At 45.1% G+C, this 20,639-nt stretch overlaps 1 protein-coding gene and 1 long non-coding RNA gene across 2 annotated transcripts in view; one reads left to right on the forward strand and one right to left on the reverse strand.

Moving 5' to 3' along the window:
* The window catches only part of Iqgap2 (IQ motif containing GTPase activating protein 2), a 275,092-nt gene that overhangs the window by 201,036 nt on the left and 53,417 nt on the right, over window positions 1–20,639 (reverse strand). The window lies entirely within an intron of this gene.
* Window positions 1,526–9,877, forward strand: LOC120100671 (uncharacterized). Its single transcript, XR_010064042.1, has 2 exons — window positions 1,526–3,089; window positions 4,861–9,877. It is a non-coding gene; the product is annotated as an uncharacterized LOC120100671 (long non-coding RNA).

Genomic DNA, 20,639 nt, shown 5'->3' on the forward strand with positions numbered 1-20,639 from the left:
AGTCGGAGAAAGGTGATAAGGGATAGATAGTGCCTTGCTACAGTTTTTCTTTTTAGTTGGAATGTGGCAGGGCCATTGCATGGTTAGAAGCAAAAGCAATGTTCCTTGACTTAGCATCTAAAAAGATCCACTGGATACATTGTGTGAGAAGGGATGGTGGGGTGAAATAAGAGGCAGAAGATAGATCAAAGGAGCTACCGCGCAGGCCCCTGCAACACACAAAGGGCACTGTGCTTTACAGTGTGAACGAGAAGCAGATCTCAGTTCCCGAGAGCCCGTGGTCCTGAGGTTGCTCAGATCATTGGATTAGCCTCCAGGTTGCTATTTTCTCATGATTAGGTGACAGGTGAGGTGTTTTGGCTGTCCCCTTGTCTAAGAAATTTCTGTGTCCACATCACCTAGCACCAGGTACTCAAGTTCTTCAGGCAAGTGCGCATGATAGGCCCAGTGCTGCGCTGGGTTACGATGCCTCCTTGCCTGGACCGCTCACTGCAAGAATTTCTCAGCTCATTCTCCTCCTTTGTTCTTCAGAGCTCTGTTTGCTTCTTCCATTTCTTGGAGACTGTGAAACTGACACCGGTAACACCTAAACATCTTAGCCTAGCAACCATAGCTCTCCATGATCACCTGCCTAGATCCTCCTCTGCCCTCCTCCACAAAGTCTAGAACTGGAAATCTCTGCCTCAACCTTTTGCCCAAATACCTTGATCCATGCAACACTAATCCTTTCCTTGTGAGCCCTCCTTCCTCCCCTACAGTTTATAGAAAGCCTATTCATCCCACGGCAGGGCCCAGGGCCACCTTTTCATACAGTCTCTGACTCCTGACACATATTCAGGCTTACCCCACACTCTGGGAGGCAGAGCCACTCCTATAGCTCACACTTCAGAGAAGGCACTGTCCACAGCTCATGAAACCCTGGCCCACTTTATAGTCCCTCTGCTTCCCAGCACTTCAACTTTCTTACTCTCTAATGTAGTAGAAAACTAGCAAGCTCCCCTGAATCTATTCTGAGGACTCACAAGTATCACCAGCATACAGACGGGCTGCTTGGAGTTAGTGCTGGGGGGCCAGCAGGGCTGTCTCAGTATAATTGTAATAAGGTGATGACTCCCCAGGGCATTGAAAAGAGCCCTCTTAGGCTCAGAAGGAGCCCTGTGTATGCAGAATTACAGTGGCCGGAGGGGGATGGGCACCAGGAGCTCAAGGAAGAGGAGGGGTGGTAGAGGAAGAGGAGGGGTGGTGAAGGAAAAGGCACAGCATGTTTGGAGGCAGACAACAAGCTATGCAGAGAACCTCCCCCAGCACACTGTTTGCAAGCAGGAGGCGAGTGTGTGAGGAGGGAAAGGGGGTTGGAACAACTGGGGTGGCTAGATGTTTCCCTCCTCTTCAAGGGTTCGAGCACAAGGCAGGAAGTACAGGTGAACAGTTAGGCAAAGGTGAGGAATGTTAAAAGGGGTTCCAAGTATCTCCTCAAACAGATGGAAAGCCCCACAAAACCAAACACTGACCAGTTCTACTCAGCACAAATCACAGACCCAGCCATGTCGTTGCATGGCTCCATATTTTAATGAAGTCTGCAATCAAAACCATCCTCATTTTTTTATCATGTTTGTTCCAATGAGATGTCTCTCATTTCTTCCCTCTTTTTATTTTATTTCGTTGACGTTGTCGAGTACAATTTTCTTCTTACGAGAATTGAACATTTTGGAAACAATAAATCCATCATTTCTGTCCCATGCACCCTCTTGCTCTCCCTCAAATTCATGGCCACGTATGTGCATAGACACGTATATACATTTATTCCGAAATACATGAGTACAACCTGCTCAAGATTTAGCAGAGAGTAGCATACACGTGCAGTTAGTGATAAACCACAACAGGAGCAGCCACAACAACACCGATTGGCCTCGCATGACGACATGACCATGACATACACCACAGGAAGGACAAGTCCCAGGGAGAAGCCAGCCTTCCAGGAATAAGAGACAAGATGCAGGCCATTTGAAAGGACACACTAATCATGCTCATTCCTGTATAATATGCAAGCATGTCATTGAAAGTTTCCAAGTGATAAACTCAAGGTCTCAAACAAAGAAGTTGTAGGAGTCTGTAAGGCTACGTATTCTAAACAGCAGCCTCATTCTAAGGGGCTTCCTGACGTACCATCCAGCTTGCTGATGGGAAACAAGGTGTCTAGGGGTACTTGGCTCTGTGGTATTACCATCTTCATGTAAACTGGTTTCCCTAAAGATATGCTACCACGTAGACGCCATGGTATTTTTACAACGGAACTGTCATGTATGAAAGTCAGGGTGAGAGTACAGCAGTCGTCAGCTGGCAAACTGAGAAAGGATGACGACACTGCCTAGAGTACTACCTACCGGAACAGCAGCAAGGAGAATGGCTTTGTCTACGGCCACATTTCTGCCTTAGGCCTAGTCTTGTCCAGGCTGCCTCACTTCAGTGGTACTTAGAGGTTTTTATGCAATTCATATCAAATCTTTCGCTCCCTCCCTGTCTACCCCAGGGCCTACAAGTCCCAATATTCTCTGAAAGTACTCCAAACACTGGTATTTTTTAGATTTAAGGCATTACTTGTGGATCGCTTCAGGACGATCATTGGTAGATTATGGAAAAACCAAAAACTGGTGACTGCGACTCAGGAACTCAGGAATGACACTCAGCTACAAAGTCACTCCACTAGCCACCAGCGGCCCCTCACCATGCAAATGCCCAAACGGGCTTAAACTGTGAGCTACTTCAGCGGTAGGCCTGATTTGCTTTGTGAATCATCTTCAATCTTGCTGCATACTCGGAAACAGTTCTTTTCAACGCTGGCGAGCTCAGCCAATCTTTCTCCAGGGAAGCCAAGGAGCGTGAGAGGCTGCATAAGGTAATTTCCATTTCAATGAAAATCACTGCCTAGACCGACTGGAGATTTCCACTCAGCCTTCCAGTCTGAGGCATACATTGAAAACACCAAGTGGGCTGCTAGCAGGACTCTCCTCTCCCCGGTGCGTCAAGAGCAGAGAAGTGTCCCTGCTTCCGGATTAGCAAGTCCCACTTCAGTGTGATTCATCTGGAAGGTGGGTGGTGCAGCCTGGTGCGTGTGTGGCGTGTACACTGAGTGCATGTGGCCGTGGGGGTGACAGGGAAAGGAGAAACGGGAGACAGGATGACTCTTAAGAAAACCATAGCTTTGCCTTGCGAGCGCAAGGCCCTGGGTTCGGTCCCCAGCTCTGAAAAAAAAGAAAAAAAAAAAAAAAAGAGTTGTAAGAAAACCATAGCTTCATTAATTCAAAATTTCTCAAGAAAAACTATCCTTTCAACACACACACGTAGGAGAGAAAGGAGGGAAAGAAAAAAACAAAAAAAAGCAAAAAAACACTTTCCTACAGAAAGTTACCTCTCGGTCTAAGAAGCAGCCACAAGCACAGGAGTAAGGGCCAGAAAACAAGACTACGTGGGTTTCTTTCTTGATAAAAGTTTTACCTATAGCTCCATAGGAGAAGGGCCTACCTAGTAGGGGTATAGGCCTGGGTTCAACCCCTGGCATGCATGCACAGGTGCACGTGTGCACACATACCACATACAACTGACTTATAATAGCCTCATATGTTTAGAAACAACACACATCAAACAAATCCCTTTGGAATTTTGACCTGTCGTGTCATTGAGCAGCATCGAGGATCAAAAAGAAAAAAATAACATAAAAGAGGGAGGGCCAGGAAAATTACTCATTAACATTACTCATTGACATGCAGAAGGCCCCGGGTTCCCTTCCCCACACTGCTCAAACGGCGAGTGACAGTAAACAGTAGACTATTGTACGGTACCTGCAACAACATGGGTGGATCTCACGAGGCATGGCAGCTAGAAGAGGAAGCTGGACACACAAAATGGCGAACGTTTGAGTTTTACAAAGCTCAAGAAAAGTTGATGGATGAGTATGGCAATGAAACTAGTGAGACTGGGCACAGTTTTGCACCCCTGCGATCCCAGCAAGCTTTTCCAAACCACTTCAGTGCATTTTGGGGCTTTCTGTTCATGAGGGGAGCTGTAACCTACAGTAACAGTGCCAGGACAGAACAAAGGGCAGACAGATGCAGGGTCTAGCTGAAGAGATTGCTATCCAAATTCATGTCTAGTACTTTAGAGGGAAAAGACCCCACTTTCTAGTCTTCAATCTTACTGTATAAGAGGAGAGAAGGAGAGGGAAGGAGGAAGGGAGAATAAGAGAAGAAACAGAGAAGGGAGAAAAGGAGGAAAGAAGGAAGGAAATATTAGTACCAAGAGCTCAACTTTTATCTTAGTGTAATCCTAACTGTACCCCTCATTCAAACTGACAAACTAAATATCAACAAACACGCACAGATATCAGACATTGAGTAAAAGGTAGCACCTTCAAAGTGACAGTGCTTGGCAGAGAACATCCTGTCATACGTGTTGGTGACCACATACACATCTAAATATCTTACAGTCCAGGTAGACTCTGGCTAATGCTAGTGAGAAAATGGAGAAAATGTGCTAAGTGTGGGAAACAAGAAGACAGCAGCAAAAGTGAGAATATAGAAGCAGCTTCACTTCAGTCACCCGTTTTCTTTTAACGCCACTCAAACATAAGCTCAGCTTCTTTTGAACGGATTCTAGTACAGCGGTTTGAATGAGAAATGCATCCCGGCACTTGAAATGTGGTCCCCAGTTGGTGGTGCCACTTGAGGGTGGGGATTAAGTACTGGGGTCTTCATAGAAAGGTGTCCCTGGAGAGCTTAAAGCCTTTCCTCTTCCAAGTTTACCTCTCTGCTTTGTGTCTGACTTTGAAGATGTAAACTTTTGCCTTCCTGTTCCTGTCACTAGGCTCCCAGGCTTCAATGGAGTCTTATCCTTCTGGAACAGAACGCCAGAAATGGTCTTCATTCCGTAAGTTGCTCTTGGTCATGATGTCTTATCTTAGCAACAGGAAAGTAACTAATAAAATCATTTTGAGAGTACGAGGGCATTTTTATTCCAATAATGTTTTAAAAGATCATGGAGAGCTGAAGAGTTAGATGGTTCAGCAAGTAAAGGCTGCCAAGGCTGATGACCTTATGACCTGAATTTGACCCCCAGGACCCATAAGATGGAAAGGGAAACAACTGCTACCTATTGTCCTCTGACCTCAATATACACAACATGGTAAAAGGTGTGCCCATACGTATATGCACACACAAATAAAAGTGGAAAATATCAAAGATCATTGAATTACATTAGCCTTCTGTGCTACCAAGACTAATAATCCATTGTAAGGACATGATGTAGGCCTGGGGACATGGCTTGGTGGCAGAGCGCTTGCCTGGTATGTGTAAACCTCTATAAGGAGTAAATTCTATATAGCTGACAAAGATTATATATATATATGTGTGTGTGTGTGTGTGTGTGTGTACATTACATATACATAATATATTACGTAATATATATGTATATGTATATATATGATATATATCATATATATATAAAATTGTTTGGAAAAACTTGTACCTAATCACTTAGTACCTAATCAATTATTTAGTTCCTAAATACTTAATGTCATATTTTGCCAGCATTTTGCCACAGGGTCTAAAATTTATGTGTCAAAGAAGAGAATGAATTTACTTCAACCTTAAATAGTATACTAGTATAAGCCTGAACTATAATTAATATTGTAAGCTAATCAATGGGTAAAATTATATGGCGAGTGGGAAGAAATGAACCGGGCAGAATTTTAAACCCATGTTGCATAGATGAAGCAAAAATCTGAGCTGATAATATTTATGTAACTAAATGAGACTGATTTTACTTCAAGGATGGCTAAAAATTTCCCATGGTAAGTTACACAAGCTATAAACCTTATATATTTTTAGTCCCTGGCAACTCTTTTCTTGAAGGTTCAGTGGATACTGTTTATGCCAAAGCCAATTCTTTCTCTGCATGCTAGAGGAAATCTACTGCGCGAACTTCTTTGAGCACGTCTGCGTGAGTACACTGGCTCGATCTCATCAACGTTGCCATGGCAACTCTAGCTAATTGGGCCTTGGCTCCATGTTTAAGGGTAAAGAAAGGTGAATCCAAACAAGAAGGACTAAGTTTTTACAGAAATCAAAAACCAGAATGAGTGTTGGGGAGTGTTTGATAATAGGCTGTGAGAAATTCCAAATTAAGACACAAAGGAAAGACGTGTTTTAAATATGTCAAACACCTAAAATATAATTAATGGGAAGTTAGACACAGTGGCACAGCCCTGTAAACCCAGCACTCAGGTAGGTAAGGTGAGAGGTAGGTAATGTGTGTGTGTGTGTGTGTGTATACATATATATGTGTGTGTGTGTGTGTGTGTATATATATATATATATATATATATATATATATATATATATATATATTACAATACAATACAATGAAAATGAAAAAGCTCACTCCTGGCCTCCACCCTGAGGCATTGGGGGGGGGGGGGGCAGTGCACACCTTTCACTCATTCAACTCATTCAGTTTACCAGGGAACAGTGTGGAATGAACAGTGGTCAAGAAGGGCACACTGGGGACCTACCCAGCATCCAAAAGCAGCATCTCAGACCTGCAAGTTACCTTCCTTCTCTATGATCGTGTGGTCTGGAGACCCCCTTGTATAGGGGACAGTGCTATACAAAGAGATGGTATCTACTTTTTAAGGAGACAGAACTCTCCGCAAAGGATGAAGGAGGCCCAAGATGTTGGAGTTGGGGGGAAAGCATCAAGCTGATGGACAGAAACCAGTTGGTACCCAGACAACCCTCCTCATGAGGGGCCTTTCCAGAGCTGCACCTAGCAACCAGAGCCCCACCCACACATGTACAACAGCCGGACGAAAGGATTCTTGTTCGCCTGACAAGATACTGGTGCTGTGTGAAACCACCCTCAGGAGGCTTGACAGTGTTGCTCTCTTCTGGGCCTTGGAAACCTTTCTTTGCTTTTTTTTCTTTGGGACATGAACATGTGACTCAGGTACACATTTGAAAAAAGCGGGGGGAAGGACCTACCCAATGAAATGCCTGGGGCCCATGATGGATTCAGTCCTAACCTGTAGGATGATGTCATACAAGTGAAGGCAGATACAAGATAGAACGAGGCCTGTCATTGGACAAGAAGGAAGGATGGGCGGGAGAAAAGTTTGAGGGAAGAGGAGGAGACTGGAACGGAAGGAGACTGGAGAGAGGAAGCTGCGGAGAGAACCTGGGAGCTGGCGTTAAGATTCTACTCTGCCTATTTACAGGTTGTTATGAATATTCTTAAGGGATGGATGTGCACAGGGCTTTGTATGTTTAGGTGGGCAATTATATCTTATCAACTGGATCAGAGGTTATTGTGTTGCGTGTTCTTTCTTATGGCAATTTAAGTTCAAGGTGGCGGCTGGGACACCAAACTGCCACAGAATTAGGATGTATATTTCTGCCATGGTGGCAACCTGCCTTGGGAACTGGATGGGTAGAGAGATTGCTGCCTGGCTCAGAGAGAAGCCTTCGGCAGTGTGATGTGGGATGGAGCAAAGCGAGTGAGAGGCTTTGCTGACTGAGATTAAGATATCTACCAGATACCATGGGGCACTACGGTGCAGTACCTAGAGTGGGTTAAAAGATAGCCTGTTATTTTTTTTTTATAATTTTACACTGACCACTGTATATTTGCTGGAACTCAGATGTCCCATAAGGGATAGAAGTCAAAACTTTAATCAATGAGATAGTCTCTGATCACAAAGGACTTGTAGTCCTTCCGCCAAAAGCTAGTCTGCTCGAACTACACCACAGTTACTTTTAAGTAAAAAGCATTTGCATTATTCTTCTGCTAAAAATAAATAAATGAATGAATAAATAAATAAGCAAAAGATTTATACGATCTGAAGAGAGTACTACTGAGCTGCTTAGAACAACATAACTATGAAATTCACAAATACACAGACGGAGAAACAGTAGATGGAAATACTCATTCTGAATGAAGTGACCCAGATCCACATTCTTCTCTCACTGGTGGCCAGGAGCACTGAGTCTTCAAATATGTTCCATTTGGAATACCCACACAGGTTAGGATATTAGCAAGGGTCATGGGGCGGGGCTGGGGTGGGGGCGGGGGGAGTCCTCCCAAGGGAATGGAGACAGAAACAGTGGCGTGAAGGGATACAGGAGAATGATGGGAGGTTGAATTAGGATGGGAGAGGAGAGGGAAGGGTCCTGGACAAAAAAACATGGGGAGATAACTAACACTAAAGACATTTTTGAAAATGTCATATGAAACTTACTACTGTAGAAGCTTCCTAAACCCACACCCACGCACACACACACCTCACAAAGAGTGTCAGTGCAGTTACCCTATAATAAGTCAACAATGTCCCTACTATTTTCCACAAGCTAACAAAAAGTTCAGTACCAGAGACGAGTGACCTCTTTTGGAGTTATTGGGGGACTTAAGGTCTCAGAGACCCCACCCCCCAAACATCACAGGCTAGTGTCCATCAGAGGTCTGCAAATGGCCGAGTTGCAGAGAAGGGACTATAAAGTGCTCCCCGCTAAGTGGGAAGTCTGCCAGGCCCCGCCATGCAAGGCTTACAGACCATTGCAGAAAGTGAGAAGGAAATACCGCAAGAGCCGGAGCGACAACGAAGAAACTGGTTCCTGGACACGGCAAGCATCTGCACATGCAAGCTTACAGCCATCGCGGCAGTACGCACAAGACCTGTACAAGCTCAAGCCAGATAAATCCCAGCATGGAGCGGGAGCCGGGGCCCCCTAGCTGAGGGGATATTGGCAATCAGTAGCTTGTAGGAGAGGGGAAGCCAGTTCCCTCTAAGGATGTGGCCTGTTGGAGGCTGACTAGGCTCTAGTGGAAAAACCATATGCCCAAGAGCGTGTAGGCAGCACAAAGTTAGTTATCGAGTTAGGCAGGTAGAGAGAGGAGGGGTAGGTCTGGGAGGTTCTCAGAGAATAAAGATATATAGGGGGGTGGAAAAGCAAGACTGGAACAAATGAAGCATTCCCAGTATCCGAAGCTGGACGTTCTCTTAGGAGGGGAAGGCTATTCACCAATCCTTAGCCATCCCACAGTCTGAGAGCTAAGGTATCACGTCAGCATGGGAACAGAGGGATGGACACAAGCATGCTGGGACAATCTGGACAAAAGCAGGCACGCAGAAAGCCCACCCCTCAGCAGTGAGGACTTGAGGCGTGTTAAGAATTCATAAAACATGGCATCCTGTCCCTGGGCTGAGATATTCAGAAGGGAAGCCTGCCACCTTGATACCCCTGAGTCCAGGAAGCCCAGTTAACCTGCTGCCCAGGTTATCTCCGGGCTGGCTAAAGTCCAGCTCCACCCAAGCCAGGCCAATGAGTCAGCTCTCCTCAGTCCCCTCATGTTCCCTCCTGAAGCAGTCCGAAGTTCTTGCCATAAGACTTAGCTCATGGGCAGAATTGGCTCTCGTTTGGTCTGAGGATTTCCTTGATGGTGAATTTCATTTACCATAAAAAGATGTAATTAAGCTGCATGTATGGATTTCCGAGTTTAAATAATCAGTTCCTTCTCTCTGGATGCTCTGAGTGTCCTGTGTGGTGTGTGGAAAGGTGCTATTTACAGAAGGAAGATTGCACTTCTCGGACATTCCAGGAGCCTCGTTCTCCCCTTCATGACCCACCCCACCTATATTTGTGCTAGACCGAAGTAAATGTGCAAACAGCACCCATAAAAAGCAGCTGAAGGTGCACATTCTTCAGCTCCAATTAAGCCGGGAAAGCCTGGTTCACAGCTGCTTCTATTCCTGAAAATGTTTTCATAATAAACAGTGGAGCTTAAGAGCCATTCCGTTCCCCGTCACCACATTCTACAGTGTACGCCAACATGGCTGCGTGACTTTTGGCCTAGTCTTCCCATCACAGTGCTGTAGCACACAGGCATGGGGCACGGATGTACTCTTGGGACCCATTTCACAAAGGTGCTCTGCTCAAGATCGTACAAGGAAGAAACCCTCCAGGCGCCATCCTCTGTTTGAGAAGAACAGCAGCAGCCAGGGAGCTCCACACCTCACAGTCAAGGCCAACGAACAACGTCTCCCGTCTCCCCGGTTCCTGTAACCTTGTCTTCCATTGTCTCTGCAGCTGTGCATAGCGGATGTCTGAGCCTTGCTCTGACTGGGAATAAAATCTGGCCTGTAAGTTAGTACCACCCTCCTAAAATTAAGAAGTGTGGATATGTCTTATCTACTTCTACCAAGTCTAAAAATAAATGACCGATTTCATCAGTTTGTCACTAAGTCCTTTATTAAAAGAAAAGGACAAAAGTGACATAAGTTGATGTAGATGTGACTGCAGATAACTTCCTTATGAATATCAGCCTGAGAGTAGCTTTGGGCCCTCAGCCCAGCCCTGTGGGTCCCTTTGCCTTGACCTCAGCCTCAGGAATTTTGTTCTAGTTGTACAACAGATAAGACAATACAAGGTAATGTACGCTTGGACCCATTTCACAAAGATGCTCTGCTCAAGACCGTACAGCTCTTCAGTTCATGAACATGGTAACTTACTTCTGTACACAAGCCAAATCCCCTGAGATGGTAGGGAAGCTGGAAAGGTCATTTGGGAAGATGAGACCACTCACAGAAGAACAGAACAGAACAAAACAAAGACCAAAATATCTGAAGCTACCTGCGTATGTACGACACAGGAAAGCTGAAGTTTCTCCACCTGCTGTTTTATTAACAAATGCCCCAAGAGAAGAGAAAAGAAAATGATTTTAAAAAGGACTTATCTTAGCAAACAAAACAAAACATCAAACAAACACACACGTGATGGAAATTAAAGAAAAGGGGCTTTATGCAAAGACCTGCCTCTCCATTCCCCCGCTTGAGCCCAGCCAGCTCTGTATGACAAGTTATCACCTGCTATATGGCCAGACCGACATGGATCACCTTCTTACGTATGAAGTCTTTGCAAACTTCCCTGCCCAGCCCCTCCCCTGCACAGCCATACTCTATTGGTACAGAAAATGATTCAACCACCTCTTCACGTCTCCTCCTCCTCCTGTCCTTGGCTGAGTCTGTGCTTTTCCCTTCTGTCCCCTGTGTATACCCAGCCTGGGAGAGCCACGCAAAGAGGGAAACCATCCACTCATTTTTTTTCTTACTTTTCCAAAACTAACATAGAATTCTGTACGATGTAAACAGATCTCATTCCTTTGCCTCAGATGCTAGACAGCTGGGCACAGTCAGTTTATTGTGTAAGCTTTCTGAGCCTGGGCTAACCCATCCTCAGATCGGTATGCTTCGAAGTGAATGTGTTCCGACCACTTTGACCGTGGCCAAGCACCAGGACTCAGTAAGTTCAGAGGTCTTTCATGAATCTTATTTCGTAATGTGCAAACGGAGTGGCTACCAGACATATTGTATGAACAGTTCTTCAGGATCAATACTTCCAAGAGGCATGACACATCGCTATGGCATGAATATGGCCCCCAAATTTCATGTAATTGAGGATACCCAGTATTGACCTGTCTTTACATGCATGTACACACATATGCAATGTATCTAAGTGTATATGTGCATACATACAGACACGCACACACTAAATCATGAACTCTGACAAGTTATTTGTTAAAGGTATCTGTCCCAGCTAATGAGTTAGTTATTCATCTGGAGCAAAAGTATTTGATGGGTCCCTCATCTCAGAGAAAGCGGGTCTCCACACTCTTCATTAAGCTGGGCTGGGAAACTGGAATCTGCGACAGTTTCAGCCATAGATGCTAGTGCTTCCCCTCCAGAGCAGTGTGAGTTAAATTTTACAGGAACGGTTTGTCAGAGTGGACACCTTCTTTTGCACCTGAGAGCTGGGCCTGCATTCTCTCAACTAAAATTGTTAGGGGTGGTTTCAGCCTAATTTATCTCCACTGGTCAAGCTGACCCACGACGATTCTAGATACACTCATTTGCCTCCCTCAGCCCTCCCCAGTCTCGCTCCAAATCTACCCACTCCTATCCTACCCAAGTGCTTCTGTAATGCCTGATCTGTACAAAAATACAACTGTCTCTTTCAGTTGTTTAAACTTGCTCTGCCCACTTAACAGCTTTCCCCTTTCCCTTCATGATGCCACGTCAACCCTCTTCAAGGCAGCTGTGGTCCCCACGTCCCTTGACTCACAAGACTGAAGCATAGACATCACTGTGTTCCCCAACGTTTCTCCTAGACCACACGGCCTCCATTCGGGATGAATAGGCCAGTGACTGTCAAACTCTAGTCGGGTCCTGCCTGGTCCGAGCTCCAGGACTTTCCTTTCTCACCACACGTGTTCTTTCCTGGACTACTTGTGTCTGGTGGCTTTAAGAAAGTGGAAAACCCTGGCAGTAGCCAAAGGCCCAGCTGGAAGACTTCCTCCTGTCTCACCTCCAGTGCAGCTCCACCTAGGCTCCACCCCACCCTGGTCTTTATCATTACCTGGAAACACCCGGCCTGTGCAATGCAGGCTTCCAGATCTCTGAACACTGCCTGTGTTTATCGGTCTCCACTTCCTTCTCCTTCAGAATCCTGCCCTTCATCCTCACCATGCCACCCCCATCTTACCCATTCTGGCTTCACTAGCCTCTATAGCCAGATTGGACCTCAAGGCAGTTTCAGTGATGTTTACATTACCACCATGGGGTCTTGGTATCCCAGGACTTTGTGAGAGCCAACATTACTGATCCTGAGGCCTAGCTACCTCATTCATCCCCATGGGCTGATAATGAAAGTTATGTGAACCTGATGACCGGCTTTGCAAAGAAAACTTAAAACCTTAGTTGGCGGGTTGGGGATTTAGCTCAGTGGTAGAGCGCTTGCCTAGCAAGCACAAGGCCCTGGGTTCGGTCCCCAGCTCCAAAAAAAAGAACCAAAAAAAAAAAAAAAACACAAAACCTTAGTTGGCTCCTCAAAACCACTCCCATCCATTCAGTGTAGCCCTGTATACCCTCCCCCTTTCCTCCCATCCCCCAGGAAGGAGGAATCCTCTGTTCTTTCCATTAAAGCCAAATGGAATGGCCGGAAGCAGACGCTAAAGGTGCTTCTATGTCCCCGTCACCAGCAGGAGGCAGATGCAGGCAGATCTCTGGGTTCAAGGCCAGCCTGGTCTACAGAGTGATTCCCAGGACATCCAGGGCTACAGAGAGAAACCTTGTCTCAAAAAATCAAATATATATACAGACCAAATATATATGGTCCATGGACCTGCTCCTAAGAATTATCTTTTACACCATCTGGGAAAGTCTCCCAAGAACCCCTTGTAACCTTAATTGTAGGATGTAACTGAAGTTGGGAATCACCTCCCTAAGTTTCTTTCTCATAAATGGTGTAACTGTCGACCATACACCATGCGAAATACCAGGCAGCTGAAAGAATTCACTGCAAATTAAATGACAGAAAAAATAAATAAAGTCAAGGGATATGTAACCCAAGCCAGGCAAGACACAGGGGGAAGAGTTTGAAATAATGAAAGACGTTAATTTCTAGACTCTAGTTCTAACACTTAAATGGATTTAAGCTTGTCACAAACAACAAGGCAATGACAAAGACAACGCACAGGTAACTCCCCTTACTAAAAATTCAGTCTCAAACTAAGGACTTAAGATTGAATTCATTAAATGAATGTTATATTCATTTTTACTATAGAGCTTTCTAACTAATATCTTCCTGACCAGCATGACTTGGAGAGACTCACAGATGAAAAGAACATTACCCAACAGTCAGAAGACAGTTTTCCTCATTCCAAACTTACCCCTAAACCCACCACAGATAGGGATCTCATGACCCCTGAGGCTAGGCGCTCTTCACAGGATTTGGGATCTGGCCCCATCTGTGGAACACATTACCTATACTGAGAAAACAAATAGAGGCCACTTCACATTGTACAGCCATTCTGAGACGGAAGAGCTAAGGAATCTGCCATGACAGTGAGGATCCTATAAAGCTCCCCCTCCCTGGCCACCCGCCTCCCCAATGCTTCCCTCAGAGCCTGCACCATGAATAAAGATATTGTTTTGTGAGTTTTAAGCATCACAGCATGAGGCGGCCTCTGGTTCATACAGGAAGGAAGACACTGCCGTGGTGTTTGCTATTCATACCTTTTGATGTCTCAACGAAAAGCCAAGCACGCTGTGAAACCAGTCAGAACAGTGACAGAGCAAAAAGATGACTGATGGGAAATCCATACCTAACCAGCTCGAGGGATGAATGGAGGCTCTCTAGAATGAGGAGGAGAAAGTCTGTAGTACAGAACATGAAAATTCCTATGAAAACTTGATAGAAAGAAGAAAAGAAGAGACATACAAGGCAAAGCCCTCCATAAACGAATCCCAGCTGTATACCACTCAGAACAGAACAGCTAGGTATAGCAGGGGTGCATGCTTGGAATCTCAACCCTTGGGATGCTAAGGCACGAAGGTCATAAAGTCAAGGCCAGCATGGGCCATGAGAGAAAAAAACAAACAAATAACAGATACCACACAAAAGGGAGGGGGGCGAGGAAGGGAAGGAGAAGAGAGAAAGACAGGGAAGGGGGGAAGGGAAGGAGAGAAATAGATAGAATGAGGGGGGAGAGAAGTAGACAGAGAGACAGCAAGAAGGGTGGTAAGAAAGAGCCCTAAATGTACAATGATGCTAATCCCACTAAACCCATAAAGTAAGAAGCAATCAGGAGCTGGAAGCCTAAGTCCATGAAGAATAAAATCCCAGGCCAGTGTAAATTTATAAAGCTAAAGACATGCAGGTAGCAGGGGTGAGGTATGCACATGAATACCTGCAATCCTAGTCCTTTAGAGACTGATGCAGGAGGCTACCAAGTTAGAAGCCAACTAGGGCTATATTTCTAGATACAGCTTGGGCAATGCAGCAAGACCATGTTGATAGATAGATAGATAGATAGATAGATAGATAGATAGATAGATGAGTGGGTGGATGGATGGATAGATGATAGAGAGATAGATAGGTAGATAGATGGTAGATAGACAGAGGGAAGGAGGGAGGGTGGGAGGGAGGAAGAGAAAAAAAGAAGAGGTGGGGTAATGTGTAAATGTGTATAGTCTGACATCAGCATTATAGCTGTTTGTAATGGCTTGTTGGCTGTGACTTTGAACAAGTACTAAAGTCTTCTCAGGACTTGGCTTTTTCACCTATAAAATGGGGGTGATCCATCTCCCCAGGACAGCAAGGAGATTCGAGAATCCCGTGCGGTGAGTGATCAGGGTCTGGTGCCTGGTGAATGGTCGCTCATGGGACACCCTTGTTTGTAAAGTACATCTGAGACCGTGGAAAGTTTCGAGCCCCTCCCAGGCTTCCAACTTTGAAGAGTCTGACAAACAAACACTAGCACTGGGGGTCAAATAGCAGTTGCCTAACTTGTCCGTGGCCCAAGATTATTAACATGAACATATCTGCTAGGTGCCTATCCACCAACACACAGCCACGGCTAGAACACACAGTATGTGGACTAAAACGACGACGACAACGGCGGCAGCAGCAGCAACAACAACAATAGCAGCAGCAGCAGCCCCTTCCAAAGAGGAGTCTCATGACCAGCCTTAGCTGCTAGAGACCACAAAGTGAACACCTCACAAATGAGTCGAGCATACAATTTCCCAATGTCCTCTGCTGCCCACATCTGGTCCTCCACCAAGGCTCCTTCCTTTACATCCTTAACCACTCTGCCTTCAACTGCAATTGCATAGTACCTCCTCCTAGTCACCACCTAGCTGGTGACCTTCCTCTGCTCTAAGTACTGCAGGCCATCCACGGGAGCTGGCTGGCTGGCATCTTGTCTCCTTTATAGGACCATTTCACATTCCCTTTCAAGGTAACACAGCTGAGTCCTTTCTTCTAGAAGATTCCTTACCACCACCACTCCCCCACCCCACCCCACACCCTGGCTGGGATGTACCTACCCTTGGTAGACCTAAAAGGGTAGAACCCTGCTGTGTTTGGTGTTTTGGTTAGAAAGAGCCCCAAACAGGCTCATCCTCCCAGCAGGCCCTCCTCTCACCTGGGAGCCAGACCTGAGAGAGACCACGCTGTGGAAAATCCCTACTTTCTATCCCACCAGCCAGGACATGGAGTAATCCTGTGTTCTTTCTCTTTCCCTCAGCACATCTGACATCACAGCCAGGGGAGGACAAAGCTGGGGGTGGGGGCGGGGGGCACAGTTACCATTGAAACAAGACAGCTGTTTAAAAGCTGTAAATACAATTAAGGAATTCCTTAAAACATTGTATAGAGCAGCAAGTCCCTTAACAAGCTGCACGCCAAGGTATTATCCTCCAATTTCCGAGTTTTTATTAGCTGCGTTTGTGAAGACATCCAAGGATAGAGTGTCCTTACAGATAAGGACAAAGAGACCCATGGATGGCGATGGAATTCAGAGGACTCTGTGAAGGATTTCCCAGACATGACCATCTTTTTGTTGTTGTTGTTGTTGTTAAGTAAGCATTTATTCATTGTATACTGAAACCACACTTATGGGTTTACCTGCTTAAACATTTGAAGTATGTTTTTGTCTTTTGTTTGTTTGTTTTTTGAGCCCAATTCTCTAGCCCACATGCTAGATCAGGTTAGACCTTGAAACTTGATTTAATCAAAAAGGTGTCCTTTTGGTTGTCTGTATTGTAAACAGGACACACAAGCAATCACACCCAATGGTTCATTTTCTTCCTTTCCAGGGAAACTTTAAAACAAGAACCTATCCCAGGCTTAGGCACACTGAGAACAGCTTTGCCCACATCTAGTTCTATCAAGTCAATATTTCTACACAGGCCCTTCCCCAAGGGAAGCCCTCCCCCCAGGCATATAAACTTATTTTTAAACTCAGGGCAGAAATTAGTAAGCACAGCAAAATTTGTGTGTGCACTTTATTCCTCCCTCAGAAAAGAAATAAGATATCACAGGGACCTTCCTTGGGAGATATAATAGTAGCCCCATTCATAACTGGGTGCTCAACTGTAATGTTCAAATTCCCTGTCCGTTCCTTGCCAAGATTTCTTCTCCTGTTCTCTGACCTTCCTAATGACCCCGGTTGGATTTCCTGATTCCTCAGCCTTGAGTTCTCTCAAAATGAACCTTCAGACTCAAGACTTTTTTTTTTATAGTTGTCCCCAACAATAGACTGACTTTCTTAAAAATGTATTCATTTTCATGACCCAAAATACATTTCACATAAATTTGTAAGAAGTGCTAATTCTTTAAATAAAAGGAGTAACTTTTCCAAACAGTGGGATTTCTGGCATCAGCAAGAACCTTTCAAAGCCCATAGGAGCAGTACACACTTGCCCAGTCCTGTGTCAGCAAAATCTGTACCACAAAGCAGCTATAAAGCCAACTTGCAGGATATCTGAAAGGAAAACTTCAAAGTCCATTTAGTCCTAAATTATAAGACAGAAGAGGGAACTTGCTCAGGGCTGGGAGTGTGGCTCAGTGGGAAAACTCGTGAGTCATCTGGAGGGGGGCCTGGGTTTTATCTCCACGGTACTTAGTACCCAGGACTTAGTACCACATCACCCAATTCCTAGTTAGGTGCCTGTCGGTAACAGAAGGATACACTCACTACCTTCAGCCCCCAGCTAAATGTATCTGTTCTGTGTTCAACAGCAAAGAAGATGGGTGCACAGTATGGAATATAGCTTCTAGGGTAGCCCCTAGATGTCTCCTCTTCAGATCCACTGGCCTGTGGAATCGCCTCATTTTGAACATGGCCCAGCTTTAGAACTTGATTCTAGTCAGTAAGACATACCAAAGAGGATAAAAAATCACTGCCTTCTATCTCGTGCACTTGCTCTGGTAGAAGATGCTTGCTAGCTGTGCCCCAGTGACTGGCACCTGAGGAGGAAAGATTCTGCCCACCAGCATAGGAATGGAGGTCCCTGGTCGAGAAGCCTGTGAGGGCCAGGCAACAGCACCAAAGGAGTTTGAAGTGGAAGTGCCCCGCTGGGAGCCTCAAGATGCCTGCAGCCTCTTGAGAAACCCAGAACCCAAGCATTCATTCAAGGCTATGACTAGATAGAAAATACCTGTGATTCCACCAAGAATCACTCCTCCACTTTATGAACATCACTGAGAACCTTCTCCAAGCCAGCCTGCCTAAGACCTTCAATCACATTCATTAAGATAACTAACACACCAGAGAGCATCCAATGATTTTTTTAAAAGTGTGTCCCATCGCTACGCTCAATTTTAGAACATTTTTTATCATCCTCAACAGAAATCCTGACGCATCCCCTAACCCATTAGCTGCTCCTCGCCAGCCCCCACCAAGGGTAAGAACCAAAGCCTCCATCTCTACAGATTTGTCTACAATACCTTAGATAGATATTGTAATATCTATTACAACTGTAATATCTATTACAACTGTGATAGATATTACAACATGAATCTGGGCGTCCTATTTTTATGGAATTTTTATACTTTTATAATTAGATATTTCATTATGTGGACGTACTGTATTTTGTCTATTCATTAATTCACTGTGGATAGATTCGGGTTTTATTTTTTACTAATAGAAATAATGGTTTATGTACACACTTTTGTGTGAATAGAGGTTTTCAGGGCTCAAGAGTACGCACCTAAGATTGGGACTGTTACGTCACATAGCAACTCTGTGCTTAATAATTGAAAGACTTCTGGATACTTCTAGAATAGCAGCACCATCCTTTAACAGTCCAGCCAATAATACGCAAGGCTCTAAACTTGGCACGTCTTTGGTGATATTTGTTATGACTTGCCGGGTGTCACAGCTGGTAGCAAGAAATGATAGTTCAACTGTTTTGATCTATAGTTCCCTAGTAACCAATGTGGAATATCTTCTCATGCATGTACCAGCCATTTGCTTATCTGCTTTAGAGAAGTCTGTTCCTAAGTTTTGTCTGTTTTAAAATCAGAAGGCTCTGTTTGTTTGTTTTGAGACAGGGTCTTCCTTTGTAGTCATGGCTGGCCTGGAACTCTCTATACAAACCAGGGTAGCCTTGAACTCACAGAGATCAGCTTGCCTCTGACTCCCAAGAGCAAGGATTAGAGACGTGCACTACCATGCCCACCTGACCTCTGTCCATTTTAAAATTAAGCTCTTAACCTTGTACACTACAAGTCCTTAAATCAGATACACTCTCTTCATACTTTCTACTTAATTTTACATGTGTGCCTGCGCTGCATGTATGTCTGTGCACCATGTACATGCCTGATGCCCACCAAGGCCAGAAGAATCGGATCCCCTTGGAACTGGAGTTACAAATGACTGTTGCCCACTCTGTGGGTACTACAACCAGAACCTGGGTCCTCTGCAAGAGCAGCAACTGCCGCTACTAACCACTGAGCTCTCTCCAGCCCCTGTGTTTCCTTTATAGAATCTTCTGACTGAAACAAAACAGCAACTGGGGCTTAGCTATGGAGTCATTGAGGCTATAGAGTAGTTTAAAATGTGTGTGCACATGTAAGTATGCATGTGTGTTTTACTGTGATTGTGGGTATTTGGGTGCCGTAGCACAAGTACAGGGTCAGAGGCAACCATGTGTGTTGGTCCTACCTGGCTTTGAGACAGGGTTTTATGCTGTTTACCACTGAGCACGCCAGGCTAGTTGGCCTGTGAGCCCTGCTTCCCATCTTGCTGTAGGAGACGGCCATGCCCAGCCCTGGAAGCCCAGAATCTGAATTTGGGTGCTCATACATGGATGGCAAGAGACTGAGCCATCCTCCCAGCTCTGAAAACTTTGTGTTCCTAGTCTTCAAAGACACTATTTTTGAAGAAGAAGTTTTCTTCAAAGAATCTGGGGATTATCTTTATGACAAACTCGTAAAAAGAGAACAAAATGTTCATTAATGAACTCCAGGAACACCGAGGAGGATAGCATGTTGTAAAGGCTCCTCTTTGCCACTTTCGACACGCTGAAGAGCAGCTACGGCCATGCAAGCACATACCACCAGACGTCTTCCCCGTCCCCGCATTCACACAATAGTTCCCCCTTTCCAGTGATTTAAAAAAAAAAATAGGAATTTAGGGCAAGTGGCAGTGTCTTTACCACGAGATTTACAGAGCAAAATGGGACTTCCCCAAAAGATTAGAGAACCTGCCCATAGTCACACAGGCACAAGGTAGGACCGGGAAATCTGGAGTATGCTCCTCTGCCCAACGGCGCTCTTTCCCACCTACGTAAAAAACAAGGCACATACCTACCGAGTAGAACATGTCACAAAGAAAAGCAGAGCCGCTCCTCTAATTCTCAGACTTTGTCATGGGATGTACATCACATATGTGTCATGACATGTGCATCATGTATTTGGGTGCCTAGGAATCTCTTATTTTGTCTTTTAAGCAAGAATTTGATTTAGTGTGTGGGTTCACTAATCCTATGACAACAAGGACACTTTGGTGTTCTCTGACCTAAAAAGGCAGACTGCACAGACATGTTAAATAATTCTTAAAAGTCACACGGCACTGTTAAAAGATGAAACAACATGGAGAACTCCCAGCAAAGCAATGATAATACCAAACTAGACCACAGGTTAGGGCTTTATAAAATACTGAGTAAAATCCTCTTCCCTCTAGCTCGCCGTTAACATCCACGGGCATTTCGCTGAGTGTTCATTGGCCATGGAGATTAAGAGGGCACC

The sequence above is a fragment of the Rattus norvegicus genome, chromosome 2 (genome assembly GCF_036323735.1).
Source record: "Rattus norvegicus strain BN/NHsdMcwi chromosome 2, GRCr8, whole genome shotgun sequence".
NCBI classification, from domain to species: domain Eukaryota; kingdom Metazoa; phylum Chordata; class Mammalia; order Rodentia; family Muridae; genus Rattus; species Rattus norvegicus.